General features: G+C 44.5%; 1 long non-coding RNA gene across 2 annotated transcripts in view; it reads right to left on the reverse strand.

Annotated features, from left to right (window-relative positions):
- The window catches only part of LOC146206217 (uncharacterized), a 308,042-nt gene that overhangs the window by 161,058 nt on the left and 130,390 nt on the right, over nucleotides 1–16,594 (reverse strand). The gene's annotated exons all lie outside the window — the stretch shown is intronic.

The following is a 16,594-nucleotide window of genomic DNA, read 5'->3' on the forward strand; positions in this document are numbered from 1 at the left end:
TTTTTTTAGAGCGCAGCTCTTTGGCGTCCGTTCCTTGGTTTCGCGTCGGCGTCGGCCTCGTAACCAGCTCCGCCCCCCTTTCATCCCCCCAGCGCTAGCAGCGACCGACTGATACCGCTGGATGCCGCTGACGCCGCTAGAGAGTCAAGATAACGTGACTGCATAGAACACCGTCGCCGCCATGCAGAAAGAGGAGGGGAGGGTCCCTCCCCCTGTTCCTGTGTGGCGGATAGGGTGCTCTTCAGTTGCCGACGCGCCGGTTATTTCACGTAGGCCCCGGCACGTCGACGAATACGTGACCACCTTCCCACGGCTAGACCTGGTTCTTGGCGCTGCGGAAGCGAGGGTATCATATGGTTTGCGTCGGCATCGGCGGCGTTGTCCCTGAAACCAACTCCGCAGCTGGGGTTGACTCACTATCGGCGTCAGCAGCATCAGTCAGTCGCTGCTATCTCTTCCCTCCTCCCTTTATCGCGTTGTCCGCTTGCTGCGCGCGCTTCTGCCCCCATCGTTTGCCGCTGGGTGTACACGCCGCCCCCTTCCCCCCTCTTCCTGCGAGTCTCTGGTTGTCAAAGCGCCGGCTCGAACTTAATTCCTTTCTTCGCTCCTCCTCCAATGCAACCCCTGTGCGGTGGCAATCAGAGAGCCAGATCGGTGGCGGCGGATCTGTATATGTGCACCGCCCGAGCCGAAATTGCCGCTGCCATTCGCCACTGCGAAATTATCTGCCAGTTCTTTCTGAGCCATGAGCGAGACGACCGGTGGAAGTCCTCCGTCTGCTGCTGCTGCTACTGCTGCTGCTGCTGCTGCTGCTGCTGCTAAACGAGCTGCCAGAGCAGAGGCCCAGCGCCGTCGCCGCCAGAATCCAGTGCAGTAAGCGAGGCTGAAGCAGAAGCTCATCGCCGCCGTCGAGAAGACCCTGCCGTTCGCACCACCGAAGCGGAGGCTCATCGCCACCGTCGAGAGCAACCAGGTGTAAGCGAGGCTGAAGCAGAAGCTCATCGCCGCCGCCGAGAAGGGAGTCTTTGTTAAAGGAATACGTGTGAAAAATAAAAAAAAAATTCTGTGATAGCGCTTACATGTGTTGCTCGATTTCTTTGCCTCAATCTATCGAAAAGGTGAAACAGCTTATTTGCTGCGCTCAAATTTCGCATTAGGAAGTAACGTAATCGTCGGTAATTTTTTTTTTCGGCGCTTTGATTACAGGGCGGGGAGAGAGTGGGAGTAGGCGGCATACTTTTCTTTGGCGATTTTTTTTTTCGTCACTAGCGACGGGGGCTCCGGCGCTGTGGGCTGTGGTTCTTCTGCACTAAAGTCGAAAATTACTTTTGGGCATTACATACGCCAAAATTAATTCTTTGAATGATTAATTAATTAATTTGTATGATATAACTTTGTTCCTTTACCTATTGAACAACCCTGTGCAGACCATGAAGGTTAACTCCTGCAGATTTGCGCTATGTAAAACAAGGCGAGGTCGTGGATGAGCAACGAGGTAAGTGCGTTTAATAGAAACCGGTACAAAGGGGGGCTAATGAATTAAAAAAAAAAAAAGAAAAAAAGTACATATAGAAAGCACATTCAGACCTAGGACATTAAATATGGGGCAGCACGGAAAGACAATTGGCGGTGGTTCGGCTCTGGTGAGCCGTAGTTGAATTGCGAAAGCAACGGCGGAAGCTTCTTTTGCCTGCTACAATATTCTCCTGTCACGCCCTATCAGACTAAGGTGCTACATTATTGTGGACAGTTAAGCTCATCCTTTTAGGGTATGCCGCGAGAGCGTAATCTACCAGCCCACGTGTAAAGTCACGCTTCAACCTAGCCGTGTGGACGTGCCAGCGTGTCGTAGGGGTAACGAGAATGCAAACGGTTCTGGCAGACTGATTCTGATATCACCCTCCCATATGAAAGGAGCGGCCCGAGTTGGCAGCTCCTGCCCGTGGCATAGGGGTAACGTGAATTCAAATGTCATGGCAGGCTGATCGAGGAGGCCTAGAAGCAGGGGGTTCCACGGGCCACGGACCACACGACGAGCGGTTAGACCCGGCGTAATGTTGCTTTCGCAATAAAAAAGCCTGCTGAGAGGGCAAAGAGAACAGACGTGACGTAGATTCTACGTCACCCTTGTTGTCACGTTATTCTTCTCAGTTGACGTGCAAAAGATCGTGTCCCTGGGAGGATACGCGCGTGGATTGGCCAGCACGACAGCAAAACAAGTGAGCGAAGTTTAGAAATATTGTATCGTTGTTACGTTCGCTTCCTACTGTACCTTCAATTACAAAATGAATAACTATAGTAAATGCGCCAAAGCAGAAGTTCAAACTAGCCAGGCAGCCAACCTGAAATTTGGTGCAAAGTAGCCAGCATTTGCAACCATGTGTGGCACCATTATTGAAGAATATTCATTTTATGGCAACTTTTTTTTTTTTTGGAACCGATCACCCTCGCATGATAGAAAGGGGAAAGGGGAAAGCACCTAGATGACATCGAAATTCTAAAAAAAAACATACATTTGGTTCCATATATGGTTCACTCCGAATACGTAAAAAAGAAAAAAAAAAGCAGCAGGACTATTCTCGCAATATGTAGTCACAAAGATGCTAACAGACGCCACATGTCCGGCTTACAAGATCAAAAACAACTAGCAAGAGGGGACATTATAGATGTGCTGTATGTATTAATAACCATCAGCATTAAAAACTGGCAGAAAGTCACATCTCTTAAATAAATCTCCATTACGATAGGGCCACACACCTTAATGAATACAGTTCGCAGGGCTATTTTAGGTTATGACCAAGTACCTGGCTGAGGAGGAATTGCTAGACAGACTGAAGGAACAAAATATCACAAATCTCTATGGAATCAAAATCAGACGAGAAAAAAAAAAACAGTAATTCAAACGATTTTAAGACACATCTTCATATATGCTCCCGACTCTATGAAGGTGGGTAAGAAAAAATTCAAATTTGGGCAATGCATTTCTAAACCATGGTGCTGCCATATAAATAAGTATGGCCAAAGATAACTAAGTTGCTAGGGCCAACTCACTTGTGCCAATTATGCTTCCCATGATCATTTTAGTGACATATTTGAAATTGAATCAGATCGTTGTGTAAACCGCTAGTGAAAGCAATCATATCCTGCCTATTCAAGATCATGCCCAGCATTGAAAAGACAGTGACACTATAAAAAACCTGAAAACGTTGATAGAACCGAAGGAGGGACTTTCATATTGTCACAAAATCAAACCTATTCCGTTGTGGTGCAACAGGATGCAGCATCACAGCGGATTGCGGCAACTGTAGAGAATATGGGACGGTGCTATCCGTGGCCCAGGAACGCTGCTCCCCCACCCGCAGAGCAGAATCCACGGACGCCCAGGTTAACGAGGCTTAAGCCTAATGTACTGGTACGTGTGTTCTAAGCGGTCTTCCGCGGCTCTACGCGATGAACGGTAAAAACCAAGGAAATCCAGTGCAGTCGACGCCTGAGAGACGGCAGGGCTAACGACGAAAAAGAGAAGGAACAAATTAACGGGAAAAAAAAAAAAACCCACTAAGTACTACACTTTACATACCTACAGCAAAGATGGCACGCATATGTATAGTCTGGCATTGTCAGGGAGTTGCACAAGCGATATCAAAGATGTCGAAATGCTATTTTCTCTTCCGTAATTACGTACCTGGCCGACCACCAACCTATCACGCGTTAGAAGGGCGCGGTTGGCCAGGAGATAAATACATTCTCTATGGGAGAAACTCAAGCAACGACGCAGGAGACACCGAGACGTCCTGCAAGAGTCGTGAATGTCTTCTGGATCCTGCAGGCAACGCGAGCGGTCGTGACTGCAAGTTCTCGCCTCCTACTCCCGCGCGGCAAACATCATAGCTGCATCCATACACGTCAGTTATGAACTCTCCAAAGTTCAGTCTAACTGGCGGTATATCACAGCTGACGTTTTGGCGATCAAATTGACTGTTATGTGCATGGTGGCAGAGGATACTGCACATGTTCTCACAGTGTCTTCCTCATGAAGCTTCCTTCTTCGCATAGCTGACCTCTTCCAGCTTCCAGGTATGTGTGCCGTATCAGACAAATGCCTGAACTGGTAGCCAGATCGTGCCTTCAACTAATTTGTCGTCTGGAGCGCGGGTACCAAGTATGGCTGACGCGCTGTGCGGGCGTATACAGTGGCAAGGTTCCGAACCTTACACTCCCGTAGGTTCGAGGTTAGCGAAGCTGTACGATCGAATAGCCCCTACTCAGCGTACGCAGCTGCACAAACTGGGATAAACAGTTTATTTCTGACTCACTCGAAGTATCTAATCGCCTCATCCGGAAAATAAGCAGGAATGAGAAAAACAGTGGATTAAAATAGCCACCGCTTGACCTGCACTGTTGCAATCGTGTATAAACTTGGATTTTCACTCTTATGTCGGGACTTTCAAAACCGACGAACCCGAGAGAAAGAAGTACCGAGTTCGTCCGACGTGCATTTATCGACAGCAGCGGGGTCGGATTCGTCCGACAGGCCTTAAAAAAAAAAAAAAAAAAAATAGGACTGGGTCAGTCCGAAGCTTTTCAAAACTCTGCAGCACGAGAAAAAAGGAGACACCTTTATACGCCCAAAGCCAAAACAAAGAGCAAATTGGAAGCGCAGGCAGCTCAGTGGAAACGCAGCGTCCGCAGCAACGTCTTGCAGTGAGAAAAGTTATAGGGGGCATTTACGCTCAGCCTGTGAGGTTATGACCGTAGGCTACCAGCCCAGGTATAAAGCCCCCCTTTAACCAAGCCCTATGAACGTGCTTGCGTGGCGTATGGGTAACCATGCTGTAACAGTCCTGGCAGAGTGATTCTGATGTCACTCTCCCATGTGGAACGAGAGGCCCGAGTTGGCAGCTCCTGCCACTCGTAACTCCAGGTAACCCTACTGCCAGTGAGTGCGTGGCCATGACATTTGGCAGCTACTGCCTGCCAGCTCCATGCTTGGTATTTTTTGCTCCCGACGGCGACGTCGGATTTTCTGGCGAACGCTATGATGTTTCTCTGGAGTCCAGTATGAACTGGATGCGCATTTTTACCTACCACGCCATGTACAGGTGCGGACATAAGTCAACGCAACACGAAATCTTGTTCTAAGCGCAACCACGCCTTCTCAGCTGGAAATCAAGAAACCCGCCGAGTTAGCGCAGCGGTTCGACGCCCGGCTACTGTGCCGTAGTACCCGGGTTTGAATCCGACTGCCGGCGGCTGCGTGTCGATGGAGGCCGAACGGAGTGGCATCCTTTTCTGTACGATGTCAGAGCATGTTAAAGAATCCCAGCTGGTCGAAATTCCCGGGATCCGTTTATGTCTGTTCTCATCTGCACATCCTTAGCTTCGCGGCATCACGCAAGGAAAAGTCAATAGCGCCTACGCTGTGGTTATTTTCTGAACGACGGAGCAAAAAAAAAAACGTGCATGACACGGCACACTAGAAGCTGCAGTTAAACAAACAAATGAGACATATATCCATACATAGCGGCTCCAAATTGCTGGATACACGCTACTTTACCGCACCAGTTCAAGTGCTTCAGATATAAGCAGATACCGGGGCTGGCAAACAGCTTTTCCTTCATTTTTGATATGTAATAAATAACGACAAACCGTGGACAAAATTTTCAAGTTTCGCGCTGGAATTAAGACGTGTAAGCTGTCTTACACCGTGGTCCAGGACAAAACTGGTTAAGTAGTTGACGCTAGCTGCGGTAACTTATAAAAAGTGGCAGGCAATAAAGGCACTAAATAAATATACCCCAGTTTTCAAAAGCGTTATTTAGAAAACGACTAAGACATAAAAATCTGGCTACTCTGTTCTATTGCTGAGCATGCTTCACAGGCAACACTGAAATTTCACATATTTTTTGAAGAATTAAGTGCGGCATTTAAAACAATTGCACATGATTTTAGCTAGCCGAAGTTTTTTATGCAATTTTTAATTATAAAGAAATGTATATAATTATTTTTATGCATGTTTGTCTGGCAACATTTAAAAACAGGAAAGTCTCACAACACTTGCATACTTAACAATAATAATTAACACCTACTGAGTTAATTTATTACATCAGTAAAATTTTTACGCAGAACTAAAATTTCATTTTCTATATTTAATATAAAAAACAAACCTACAGCAGCCGGCAGTGATGGAGCGTAGTTCACTTTTGTGCCTGCAGGTATCAGTGTAATCAAATTACAAAGAAGTTGCTACGTGCTGATTCTTTCATCCAGTAACAACAACAACAGCGCATTTTATCAACGAGGTACGGTCAATTCAACTTGCGATCATCTCTGGGGCCCAGAAGAGTATTCTAATCAAGCGTGTCGAAAGGTGCGTTTTCTGATTTCGCCAATTTCCGCAGGTACCACTGACCGGTGTACTATCTCGTGATTGCTTCTAAAAGTTCAGTGTGGCTTTTGTTTCGCGTCAAAATCGCTACCGTGCAGCTTTTCTGGCTTCACCGAAAAAAACAAACAAAAAACTGCTGAAAGGTGGTATAGCTCCTGAGTTTTTTTCAAATGTAAGAACGCTTCCAGGTAGTACCATTTATTATCCACTATAGCAGACGACGTGTTTGTGTTTCGCCTATCCTCATGTACCGTCTGCAACGAACAGTCTTGGTGTCCTCGGCTGACGGCACTCGTCGAGTTTTCTGTGCACTCCTGCATAGCCTCATCTGTCTCGGTGGCTATCCTACTTTCCTACAAATTGTGTGTAGACAGTGCTACCTAGAGACGACGGCGCATGCTGTGAAATGTTGCGATTGTGGCGATGTTGGTTTGTCAGGCACTGCAACAGTGCTCCACGAGTGCCGTCAGCCGAAGACACCATCTGTTTCACACTTGAAGGAGACTTGGTGCGCATGACCGCCGCACTTAACGAATCCCTGCCGCCGATGACCGGCGAGAATCGAGAAAGCGAGAAGCGCACGCGAAAGAGAACGGCCGGCAGGTCAGCTCTATCCGCGCGCACACGGACCTGCATGGTGCAGCCCATTCTTGTTAGGTTCCGGCACAGGGCTTCGCACGCAACTAAAGGGCTGCGGTCATATGCGCTCCGAGCTTCCCCCTAAGTGTAAGTACATTGAGCGGCCCTTCTCCACGGTGCAATGCGCGCGCAACGTAATACGCACACTGGCGTTGTGTTCTGCACTGAACTACACTAAACAGTGTGGAAAAGGTACCGCGGGGATGGGCTAGTGCACTTGTGGCGAAGCTGATTCCTACATTTTAAACTGCTTCGGTGTGCCATATGCATTAAAAAAAAAAAAAGAAAAAAAAAAAAACTTTCTTCCACTGCGGCCCACCTTCAAGTACGCCGCAGGGAAACTGGCTGTAGGGTGGCGTGAAAAAGGGAAATGCTGGGGAGAAAATGCTGGGGAAGTTTGGGCAAGCATGGTGCTTCTCTGCCATTGCCGTGCCTCAGTTTGCCGCCGCCATCCTTCGCCTCCCCTCTTGATGTCGTCACTTGCGACCGAGTAAAAAGAAAGAAAGCATTGGAACCCATTGGAATCTCAAATGGTACCAATGTGACTCAGTGGGTTCTAACTGGATCTCACATTCCACCTGGAACACATTCAAAAGGGGAAGTCGCATTCCAGCTGGGTAGTACAGTGGAAATATTTCCATTCCAGAATGATAGTTCCATTGGCTAGAATTCTCATTCAATTTTTACAGGACAAGATGGTATGCCATTGTACTAAATTATTGTGCTATAACTTTGATGCTCAGTACCACAAGGTATCTAACAATCATGGTGTCAGATGCACTTGACTGCCAGTGCTAGTTCCTGAAAGAACTAGTTCCTGACAGAGAAGAGATAATCGCTTACATTGAGCCAACTTGTATCACAGGTCAGGAGTTTAAAACAGCCCTCAAAGGAGACACTTGTCTTCAGAAAGTGCAACAGTATGCCCTTTACAATTGGCAGACAGCCGATAAGAATTGCCCTCAGAACTTCAGTCTTTTTTTTCCGTTTAAGAGATGAACTCTCTATCATTGATGGTCTCTTGTATCAAGCTGACCGGAGCCCCCATTTCATTGGCTGATCAGCTGATTGCTACAGCTCATGAATCCCATTAAGGAATTGTCCGTACTAAAGCAAATCTCAGGGGAAAATCGTTTGATGGCCTGCAATGGACAGGCAAGTTGAAAATGCTATAATGAACGGTTCTATCTGCATAGAGGCACACAAAACCATGAAGACTTCCGTAGCTCCTTTGCAATCATTCCCGTATCGAGAGCGACCATGGCCAAAAGTGGCCATAGACATAATTGGTCCTTTCTAGAAAGCCCCTGCTAACTGTCGGTATGCCATCACACCAGTGGACTACTATTCCAAGTGGGCTTAGGTATAAAGTTCACCTCACGAATCACAACCACAGTCATTACTGTTTCCTTCTTGAAGTTTTGGCCCATGAGCGTTATCCTGAGGAGGTCATTTGAGACCAGAGTCTACAGTTCATGTCCAAAGAATTCAGTACATTCCTCAGCACCAGAGGTATCAAACTGAGTCATTCATCCAGGTACTGCCCCAAGGCCAATGGCCAAGTCAACCGTTTCAACCGCACCCTCAAAATGTCTAAATGGCATCTTTAGAAAAGCGTCCACTCAAAACTGCTGTGCATGAGTACTTGGGTATCTACCGTTCAACTCCACATGGGACTACAGTTGTAGCTCCATCAGTACTACTCCATGGTTGGTCGCATAGAAGTTGACTACACATCACTTGATTTTCTTCCGTAGCCCTTTTGTTTCACAGCAATCCATTTGAATCTATTCAGAAGCTCAGAGAGAGGGTGACACAGAAGCAAACCTACATCAAGGAATGTACAGACAAGAGGCGTGCTGCAAAGCCTCCATCATTTCAAGTGGGAGATCATGTGCGAGTTCGCAAACCAATAATCCATTTCAAAACTGACAGAGCCTTCTCCAAACCACTAGGACCTTCATCTCTTTGCTCACAAGATGGAAAGGTGTGCAATATCTCAAAGCTTGCCAAGAGCCAACAACCCAGCTTTCTAGAACCGGAAGAGTTTGACTTGTTTTTGATGCCACTTTCGTCTGATACCAGGGACCAAACAAGCTGTGCACTCAAGCCTTCCAGTGGCATCTACAACTCCAGTCTCCAACATGAACAATACCCGTAGTTCTTCTGGACAGCACATGTCTCCTGGATCTCCTTTGCTAGTCTCCGCAGAACGTGCGTCATCTGCTTCGGTGTGTAGTGATACACAGTCTTCACCCAGTGGCGCATTTTTTTTTTTTTAGCAGTGGTCTGTGCCTCCAAATGCCAGTGTCTAGTGTGGTGACAGCCAGAACATAAACTCTCGCCACACCTCCTTCAAGCAACGAGGTGACCACCCAACCCCTTCTCCAGGGAATGGCCTGCAGCCCAAGCCAAGTGCACGTTCAGATGCCCACAGAGGCCCAAAAGGACTTTGGCTCAAGCACTTTGTGCCAGAATAGTTCTGTGTAGAAAGTGGCTTGATAACGAAAAAAAAAATTTACATAACGCAACACACCAATGTAGAGTGTTTTGTTTCTACAATTTTTTGAATGAACAATGCTGCTGTTGGATGTAGAAAGAGAAAATGTGTGTGCTATCTTGTTTGTGCTCACTGCCTCAAAAAAAAAAAAAAAAAAAAAAAACCTTGCATGTTCTGTGTCAAGCTAACCTTTAATGTTAGTGCACTTTTCCGAATCAATGTATCTGTCAAACTTTTTTCCCCAAGGAAGGGATTATGTTCTATTATGACTTATATGTGTTTCAGTGCTTGTTTCTCTTTGTTAGTTCTTGTTTCGGGTATGTGGTACGTCTTGTACTTGTGTTTGGATTGTTGTGTGACGTCACCTTGTCTGTGTATATACCGTGTCCCGTCAATAAATGCCTCTCTCGGCAATGGAATAGCGCGAGTGACCCCGGCTCTCCTTACTAACGGCCGTCCCAGCCGGCACAGCAGTATGTATAACCACTGGGCTCCAATTAGATAGGCGATTTGGATCTACAGTGTACAAAGTCTTGACTGGGTTGCTCATATTTCAAATGGATACACAGTTGGACTAATCTTCGCCAACAAGAGGAATCCCATTGGTCTTACCCATTGCATCCAGTGGGTCTCCCCAACAGCACTCAGTGTATCCACCTGGCCATTCTAAAAAAAGCAGAATATTTTATTGATAATAACAGCTATCGGCAACTTGACCTACTAAATTAAATCCACCAGCTACACTATCACCGTGGGCAAAATTCAACGAAATCACTCTACTGGCAAGAGTTACTGCCTCCATCGCAATTATCTGATGAGTGGCCGGTATATAGAAGTTGGAGCAGAAGCATGTTGGCTGTATACAATGTTATGTTGTTATATCTTCTTGGTGTCTCACTGTGTGTTGCATTTTTTGTGTGAGATGTATGCTTATCTGTCATCCTTGATTTCCTTCAATATTGTAATTATCAGTTTCCACATGCCTAGTAAACACATAAATTGGGCTGTTTTCGTTTTGCCCCATTCGACCCATTGTATGTAGTGGGATTACATTCCATTGAACCTTATTAGCATGCCCTAGTGGACTCACTCATTGCACACAATTATTTTCACCCACAAGCTGCAGCATCTCTCATAGCCTGAGCTGCTTTGGGATGTCAAACTTCCCAAACCAAACCATTAGCTATAATGAGTTAAGTATCTGAAAACACCATCAGTTCCAGTAAAAAATGAAAAGGTTCCAGATGAAAATTTCCAACTGGCTCGCGTTTTTCACAGGGATTCGACGGCTTTCTTGCACAGCCATAATTATGCCGGCGCTGTGTGTGACTGTTGCATTTTAGTGGTCTAGCAGACCGAGCATAAACGTTTTGATAATTATAAGAGCTTTAGACTATTGTGGGCTCCTACAGCTTCATCATCACTATACGGAACTACACTTCTGGCTGTGTATCGCATCGCAAGCTGACGAGCTCACATAGAATTCCGCCTCGTCAATGTGTAGAGCAACACTTCAAAGCAGAAGTGTAATGAGAAGGATGCTCTGCGAGGAAATGTGATCAAGGATCTTGCTTTTGAAACCTAATGCATTGATCAGTGGAATTGAAAGCAATTTTTCTCTCATTTTCTTAAGTTCAAACATATTTCAGTAATAAACTGCGAGTCATAAAGTGCTTAGAGATGGTCAAATATTTTAGGGGAATACTCCAAGGTGAAGTAAATTTGCAATAAGGGTGAAATTACTCATTGAAATCCGCCCAAGCGCACTCATAAGACTACAAAGGGAAGCTACACAGCTTTCTAGCTACCAAGTTGTCTTGGCAGCTTTATGGATGCTTGGGTTGATGTTAATGAGTAATTACTCCTTTATTATTGTGCTTAGAGATAAGTGAAAGATTTTGTTCCAGTTGCATAAATGGGTTTCCTTGGTAGCATCAATAAATAGCCCTTGCTGCGTAGCAATTCAATTTGTCATTATTAAGATAAGTTGTAGTCATAGTTTCATACTGCTTTTTTTTTTTTACTGACAGTGTAAAATATTGAATGTGTTTAGTAGTAGCTTTTTCATTGACGTTTCTGCTAGTTTATCACACTGCGCAGGGGCCAGTGCTGTATAATGATGAGAAGCTTTTGAGCAAGTTGTTTTGCATTCTGAGATGCCACAGCAGGGCGCAAAAGGTGTCACAACACTGAATGCAAACAACAGTGATGGTTGCCGCACTCGGAATTCTTGACCATCTTTGTACGTGGTTCGCATTAGCTTTGTGCCTTCTAACTTGTCCAAATTTCTTGTGAGTAAATATGTGAGTCACGCACTCCTGTCATACATTTCCAGTATGCTGTTGAGGTTGGGACACAGCATGCAGAACCCAGGCCATCATGTTTATTTTCGCCATTGCTTCCATGCCAGTCAACTGATATTTTGTTATTGAAAACATTGCTGAAGTTTTTCTATGAAGCTAAAGCTACACTGAATTTTACTCACCCAAATAGTGAGTGCCTACTCACAAAAGGATCAGATAACTACAGATTTGCTGAAGGACGGGGGGGGATATCGTGCTAGAAAAACTGGCCACCCTGTATACGCAGTGCCTGGTGTCATCGACGGTACCGGAAGCATGGAAGAATGCAAACATTATCCTCATTCACAAGAAAGGGAACTCTAAGGACCTTAAAAATTACAGACCAATCAGCTTACTGTCTGTTACGTATAAGGTATTTACTAAGGTAATCGCTAATAGAATCAGGACAACCTTAGACTGCAATCAAGCAAAGGATCAAGCAGGGTTTCGGAAACGGTACTCTACTATCGATCATATCCATACCATCAATCAGGTGATAGAAAAATGCTCGGAATATAACCAGCCCTTATACATAGCATTCATTGATTACGAAAAAGCATTTGACTCAGTTGAAACCTCGGCGGTGAAGCAGGCATTGCGAAATCAGGGGGTAGACGAGCCGTACGTGAAAGTGCTGGAAGATATATATAGTGGCTGCACAGCAACCATAGTTCTACATAAAGAAAGCAACAGAATTCCCATAAAGAAAGGTGTTAGGCAAGGAGACACAATCTCCCCAGTACTATTCACAGCTTGTTTAGAGGAAGTATTCAGAGACTTGGAATGGGAGCAGTTAGGGATAAGAGTAGATGGAGAATACCTCAGTAATCTGCGATTTGCTGATGACATTGCCTTGCTAAGCAACTCAGGAGATGAACTGCAAATAATGATTGATGACCTAGGCAGGAAAAGTAGAAAGGTAGGCTTGAAAATCAATATGCAGAAGACTAAGGTAATGTTCAACAGCCTCGGGAAGGAACAGGAGTTTACATTAGGTAGCGAAATACTGGAAGTAGTAGGCGAATATATCTACTTAGGACAGGTAGTAACCGCAGATCCGGATCATGAAAAGGAAATAACAAGAAGAATAAGATTGGGATGGAGCGCATTTGGCAAGCACTCGCAGATTATGACTAGCAGCTTACCGGTATCGCTCAAGAGGAAAGTATACAACAGGTGCATCTTGCCTGTACTCACCTATGGGGCTGAAACGTGGAGGCTAACCAAGAGAGTTCTACTTAAGTTGAGGACAACCCAGAGGGCTATGGAACGAAAAATGGTAGGGGTAACATTAAGAGATAGAAAGCGTGCAGAGTGGGTCAGAGAAATAACTCAAGTTAACGACATTCTAGTGGAAATTAAGAAGAAGAAATGGACATGGGCAGGACATGTAGTGCGAAGAGAGGATAACCGATGGTCGCTGAGGGTAACAAACTGGATTCCAAGGGAAGGAAAGCGTAGCAGGGGGCGGCAGAAAGTTAGGTGGGCAGATGAGATTAAGAAGTTCGCAGGGGTCAAGTGGATGCAGCTAGCACAGAACTGGGTTAAGTGGAGAGATATGGGAGAGGCCTTCGCCCTGCAGTGGGTATAATCAGGCTGATGATGATGATGATGATGACTCACAAAAGTGTGGTCAACCTGTGGGCTCACTATGACTCGAGCTCAGCAAACTCGAACTCATTTTGACTGACCACTCACTTGCACTCACTTTGATTCACGACTTATTTCGACCCGACTCATGACCCATTTAGCCTCACTTATTTCACCTCACGACTCATCTAGACTCACTCCCTCATCTCGGCTCATGTGTCATTCGGGTTCACTCACTCATTTTGACAAGGGACATACCTTGTTTCTCTGAGCTGAGCGGTTCTTTAGCTTGAGTGCTATCGACCATGACAATTTATTTTAAGCAGGAATCTCCATTTTTTTGCGCTTTAAACGGTTTGTTTGATTTTTTTTAAGTGCAAAGCATGATTACAACCTTCTTATCAAGCACAATAAATGCTTAGTATTTTAAGTCGTCACAGCCGCAAACAGAAAGCCAGAAAAGGTTTCACTAGGCCTTTGTTCATCGTATGTTGTATATAACAGAGGCAACATTCATTGTCTGCAGAATGCACAATGGGAGCACATACAGAAAGAAGTTCCATAGCATTCTCTTTTTTGATCACCCAAAGACATCGGCATACTGCTGCACTTTTAGGCATCTTTTCAGAATGGCAATAAAACTTCTTCCTTTCCACTGCCCGCAAGTGAGAAAACGATATGCGCAGTAGTCATGAAAAAAATCAGATCATGATCTGAGCCTGTCTAAATCTGTGACTCGGATCAGATAATGATCTGAGTGTGAGTCCAGACTTGCAACTCAGATCACGATCTGGATGTGAGTATAGACTCGCTCACAAATCAGGTGATGATATATGAATGCGAGCTTGAGAGAGCACAAGTCAGTCGACTCATGAGTGATTCTGCCGAATTATGTGTAATGGCTAAATATCAAAAGACTGGATGCACGATTTGGCATATATCCATGTTGGCCTTCCACATCAGTATATGAAAAATGCTGTTAAGATGAGAACAGGGGTTTGTCGGAGGAACTATAGAGCCTCAAGCCTTTGTTGTGTCAGGAAAGTATGTTGGTGGCAGTTCAAGCTGAGGATCACTTCCTCATCAGTCAGTGCTGAAACATTGTTATTTCAACAAATGTTGACAATAATGTAAGGATAACTCAATGTAATGAATGTGGCCAATGAGTTTTAGCATGTTCCACCTGAGGCAAGTTGCCCAGATTGACATCTTATCTTCTTAAGTCTGCTGTAAATAAAAGAACTGATTCAGCTAGACCCTGTTTAAATGCCCAGTTTCTAATAAAGTTCAAGAGGGCCCTGAGCAGATATTGAACCCTGACTAGAAGTTCTGTTGCATGGCTCAACATATCAGTGGAAATTTTCTCCAAGCTAAAGTCTGGCAACAGGAGTGCAAACTAGGGAAAAAGACAGAAGTCTAAAGAATCATGAGTTTTTTTTTAAGTTCTCATATGCCCATTTTCTGCTTTATTTCAAACTGAAGGTTGCTATCACCCTTTATATTTTCCCAAGGTCTGTCGCTGCTATAGACATTTAAATCAAAAGAGTCTTGCCTCCTTTCCAGGAGGGCTGTGAACAATTGTGACAAATCATACACGTGGAAAGCAAGCAACACGTTTTGATACCTTATATGTACAAACTATGACTAGGCAGCCTACATTAACCATTATAAGAGTCCAAGTGATTATATTGCTACAGTAAAATGCTTGTCATTTGATGTAGGAATATGTAACTAGCACCAGATCAGTCTTACATTTTTCAAGAAGACCCTTTTGAGTTAGGATTTTTACTTGCACACACCAATTGATTCATGATGTCCAAGAATCCACTGATTTATGCTGGCTCCTTGGAGTATCTGTCTTCCAAGATGTACATGTACTTCAAATCTGATGGGAAATGTTGACAAGCACATTAGATTAAAAATATCTGTTGTTGTGAAGCAGCCTATTTTGCTTTGAGATCACAAGGATTTAAAATCACTATGTAGCTTTAAAAACACAGCTGCTAGTATAAGCCTGGCCACTATTTCCCAGACCTACACACATACATGTTGCAAAGTCTTTACCTCTCAGAGAAATAAGAAAAAAAAAAATTAAGGTGAAAACATACTGCAATCATGTACCCAGTTTGGTGGATAAATAATTCCATGAGTTGGCAATGAGTGAACATTCCCTATTATTCGATAACATGCAGTAAAATATTTGGATGTTAAAAGAACTGTGTGGATGGAATTTAATGCATCTGACCACAGCTATTTTGATTTGAACTCATTTCTCATGCTTTTGGGTGAACCCCCCCACAGCTTTCAAATGGTCCGATAAATTTCACTTGTTTTAGCTTATGGCACATTATGACTGACAGCTTTCGAGAAATGCAAACAGCATATAGCAGGCCATGAGCAAATGGAAAAACAACCAGTAGGTTCATTCATCCGTTGCTTGTGTACCACAACTGGGAGAGGATATGCCTTCCTTACGCTGAAAGCATACTGTTGACGTCATGCATTTTATTGATACACGGCTCGTGCCATGCCCAATATGATACGTACCTTTTTTTACAAATGAAACCATATGCATCACATTGTAGAAGGGAGCCAAACTGCTCAGAGCACAGGTTATGGAATTTGTGCAGTAAGCTGAGTGTGCTGGTGAACGCTTTCTAAAATAGATCTGGGCAATAAAAAGCAGTATTTAAAACATCCATGATTTTAGTGCTTGCTGAACTCGAGAAGCAGTCCAATGAAGTCCAAGGTCTTGTGGAATATAGGAGTCTTAACACATGCTGCATGCACAAGAGGTCTCAATTAAATACCTTTACTGCGAATAATTTCTTTCCAAAATGAGGAAAGCTATTCTGTTCTATTTTTTTTACGTAGTTCTGCATCCCACTACATCTGAAGCCTTTAAGGAGTCGACTTCTCAAGCTGAAATTAAACCTCACTGAAGTAATCACGTCAGTACCGCACACTCTTCAAGATTTCACCAGCAGCATTAATTTAGAGCATAAGGAAGCAGTGCTAGCAGTAAAAAGAAAAGGAAATTCTTGGAGTTCAGGAGATGGTGTGCATAAGAGCTAGAGGTCCAAACATATTCAACTCACACCGTTGCTCACGCAGAAATATTTTCATGTAGAGTTT

This window comes from Amblyomma maculatum, chromosome 1 (genome assembly GCF_055883805.1).
Source record: "Amblyomma maculatum isolate TAMU_Amacu chromosome 1, ASM5588380v1, whole genome shotgun sequence".
Lineage (NCBI taxonomy): Eukaryota > Metazoa > Arthropoda > Arachnida > Ixodida > Ixodidae > Amblyomma > Amblyomma maculatum.